At 31.2% G+C, this 4,134-nt stretch overlaps 1 non-coding gene across 1 annotated transcript; it reads left to right on the forward strand.

Moving 5' to 3' along the window:
• The first annotated feature begins 2,210 nt into the window (after positions 1-2,210).
• On the forward strand, positions 2,211-2,317 carry LOC145044606 (small nucleolar RNA R71). Its single transcript, XR_013681555.1, has one exon. It is a non-coding gene; the product is annotated as a small nucleolar RNA R71 (small nucleolar RNA).
• Positions 2,318-4,134: the final 1,817 nt, after the last annotated feature.

Genomic DNA, 4,134 nt, shown 5'->3' on the forward strand with positions numbered 1-4,134 from the left:
TGGTTATAATACATATCTTTTGTTGGTACTTAAATAAGTACTTGAAGACATGTCTCACAAATTTATTCATTAACAGGTTTACATCAAATGAAATGAAAATCCTTTTTCTCGTAAATATATGTAAAATCCTTTTTGTAGCGTAAAAATAATTATATTTATATATAATTATTTCCTTGTCCTAAAAGGGTAAAATAGTGTAAATATTTCCACAAACTATATTATTATAGTTTGTAATGTATGTTCCGTCGAAACGAACATCTTTGTTTTATAACGCTTTGCATGTAAAATTTATAATTTTGGTAGTAACGTTATTTAACCTTTTTACGTAACATGTACAAAATATCATAAAATGTAATAAATGGTTTGGATTTTAACACAAGTTTCGTTGTGTTTTTACTTGTATTCCCCCTAAAAATATAGAAAATCTTAGAAAATGTAAGGGCGTATGAACTCACCTTATATGTGATTGCGGTTAGAGAATGAGGTACAAACAGTGATCTTCGAGTCTAGAATACGTGAAGGGTGTCGTATCCTAGTAGTTTAAACACATTTTAATGTGTGAATATATAAAACTAGTAATGAAATGTATTAGAAGGTCACTAAATTAGATGTGAAATACTTACAACTATCCATGATTTCTATTAACCACTTTGAAGATAAAAGCCTCCTGGAAATGTTTGAATATGAGTATTGAAAGGAAATGGGTTTTAAACTTGAGAACAAATGTGAAGAATTCGTTTATTGGAAATGGGTTTTAGAATGCCTCTAACTCATGTATATATATGAAGAAAATGAGATAAGGTGAGTTGATGTACGCATTGAAATACACAATTATCACATTGGGAAGGTGAGTCTCCAATCAAGCGGCACCACTTGGCCACCTTTATGGTGATTTCGGCCATGCCATGACTGAAATCACCTTGATATCGGTTTTGGTGTGTTCCCATGGCTTGAGTTTTCGGCCTATACATGATCCTAGACATGATCCTAGAAAGGATTTTCTGTCCTAAGTGGTCCAATGCTTGAGATGTTGGTCTACACATGTGGTCTTGGTCCCCATAAAACCGAAAACCAATTGTTTCAAGATCCTAAATACCGAAATCTAATATGTACTATATTAATTTATGGTTTTAACTCAACCTTTTGCCTTATGCTGACTTGTATTAATTTATTTCAGCATGGTGTTTAATATATACATATATATAACTTATATAAGCATGGTTTTCAATATATACTTATATATAACTTATATAATCATGGTTTTCAATTTATATTTATAAATTAACATGTATAAACATGGTTTTCAATTTATATTTATATATTAACATATATAAACATGCCCTCATGGTTAATGGTGGTTTAATGTAACAAGGTTACAATGTGGTTTTCACTTTTACATGGTACATTATTTTACTTGGTTTGACTCCAAGCTCGCCAGTTGTCACAGTTTTATGCTCCCGACACAAAAACATTTTGATAGTTATCGAGGCCAACAAAATAGATACTCTAAATATTACATATTAAAATAGTGTACAATGGTAAATGGATCGTATCCACGAAGATTGGTTTAATTAATAACTCTATGAAAATCTTGTTGTACAAATACCTGTAAAATGAAAATAAAACTAAAAATGGGGGTTTTAATATTTTGGGTTGTTTAAAGTAACTAAAATTAAGTTAGGACATGGAAATTACATTTCAATAGAGACAAAAGTTTGATGTGAATCAATGAGAGATATATGGTTGACTTGGGCTTTCATCACATGGACATTTAGTTGGTTATCATTAGATACTATGGTGCAAGGCTAATGGTTCAATTTACTTTGTCTATAGCAATCCAAGAAGCTTGAGATCGCCTAACTTTTCTTAATTAAAAAGATAGCTAGAGGAACTCATACCATATTTCCTTAGTTAAAGTCACAATTTCCATTAAGTATGTAATTAATGAAAGTTAACTAGCATTAAGAACTAAAAAGTCAACAAATCCAAGATGAGTCAAATGCTTTCACTGCCATGTTGGAGAAAATATTTTTATGATTGTTTAAAGTGTAGATCAACACAATAATAATTTGTTGTTTACTAGTTTGATGATACATTACTTAATCAATAAATTAGTCAACTAATCACCAAACATACATGCAAACTCATGAAGATGACTTGTTGTAACATTCACCCCATCATAGAAAATAGAAACTTCGTGTTGGACACTTAGATCATGTTGAGGAAAACTCCTAAGAAACCCTTTGTATCTCTTCCATGCTTAATATAAGGATTCTTCGACTTCTTATTGAAAAATAGCACTCTTCTTCTTTAACTTTAAGATATTTGAAGGCGGGCTGAATTGCTCAATGAAAGTGTGATGAAGATTGTACCAAGTAGCAATTAATCTAGGCGCGAGTGATTTTAACCAAACTTTACCTTCACCAGTGAATGTCACCGGAAGCATCCTAAGTAACACTGAGTCTCGTGGCATATTTGGAACATTGAAGTAGTTTGCAATGTCCTTTACTTCATCATTGTGTTTGAATTCATCTTCGTATTCTTTCCCGGAGAAAGGTATGTCCTTAAGAAATGATAGAATGTGACCCTTGAGCTCAAAACTTTTTTTAGATGGAATCTCGGGTGGTACAATACCTTGTCCATTATCCTCATGTATCTACTTCTTGTAATTTCCCATAGTCATTCTTGTGATGCTAGTTATCTCCTCAACTTCGCTTTTTATGTCATTGTCTGTATCACTCTCTGTTCCCACCTTGTAACCAATCCCTTCTTGTCAAGTGTTATCTCAAAACTTTCAAAACCCTTATCCGATTGAAAACTACAACTTGACTCATTGACCTTTTTGTATTTCTACTTATGAAAAGCTGATTCTAGATCTTGAAGTGGTGTGACTATTAAAGTTTTAGATCCTTGGGTCATAAATCACTGAAACAAAGCTAAATAAAATGCGTAAAACGAAAAAAAAATAAACTAAAGTTTAACTGAGACGTAACCACGACATGGCTAAGATGACCACGACATGGTTGTTGCTCATACAGAAAAATAAATGCAGAAAATAACTTTATGTGGTTTTTACCCCACAAAAAGAATCGAATAACTAAAAGCAATTAAACTAAAAATCAAGTCAGTAGTTCCCCTGCAATGGTGCCAAAAACTTGATGTGCACAAAAGTACCTACTAGCTTTAAATTTATAACCAAACTAACTTAACTAATTTATGCAACTATAGGAAGTGTACCTAGTTGGATTGTAGAATAACTTGGGTAAGTCAAGTGTCGAACACATGGAACATAATTTAATTAATTAATATAACCACTTCTAATTAAACTAGAAAACAAACTTAAATTGGGAGGGGGGGGGGTTACTCATTTTGGAAGATTAGAATAACTTGATACAAATCACAACCAAATTAAGAACTAAACAAACAAATAAAAACAAAGTTACTTCAAGATTAAAGAGTACTTCTATTTAGTTCTAATTTCACCTTCTCCGATGGTTGATTTCTAATGGATGAAATATATTAATTACCAATTTTTTAACTAGCTAGTATGATAAAATATCTAGATATACGAATTTATGAATTACCATGCAATGATTAAGCACAAGTTAAACCCCAAATCGATAATGAGCACAAATCGAACTATGAATAATAGTAGTTACTTTCCTATGATCAAGTTAAGAAACCAAGCACAAATTAAAACTAATTATTCTCTCTAACACAGTTGAAACTACTGGCTTTAATTACTTTATCTAATATGCGATTAATCCTAGCTCTAATCATTTAATGATCATGAACAATTAAGTTACAAGTTCATGCAATTAGAATGATCAACTATCACACAAAACATGATTATTAAGCAATACAAAATAGAAGTAAAACATACTAGGGATTTGATTATCAAACACAACTAAAATCAACATAATTCATCAGTAAATTGAAATCAACACATAAGGATTAGGTTCATCTTCACAAAATAGAAGCATAAGGTTTTTAGCTTCTCATAGTAGCAGAAAAACACACAAAATCCATGCAAGTAAGACTAGACATGAGTATGTTTAGCAAACTGAATAGATCTACGTATAATTATTTTATATCTCTTCAACTCTTAAGCTCCAAACGATTTCTGGTCTTCTC

The sequence above is a fragment of the Lactuca saligna genome, chromosome 4 (genome assembly GCF_052625555.1).
Source record: "Lactuca saligna cultivar CGN05327 chromosome 4, ASM5262555v1, whole genome shotgun sequence".
NCBI classification, from domain to species: Eukaryota; Viridiplantae; Streptophyta; class Magnoliopsida; order Asterales; family Asteraceae; genus Lactuca; species Lactuca saligna.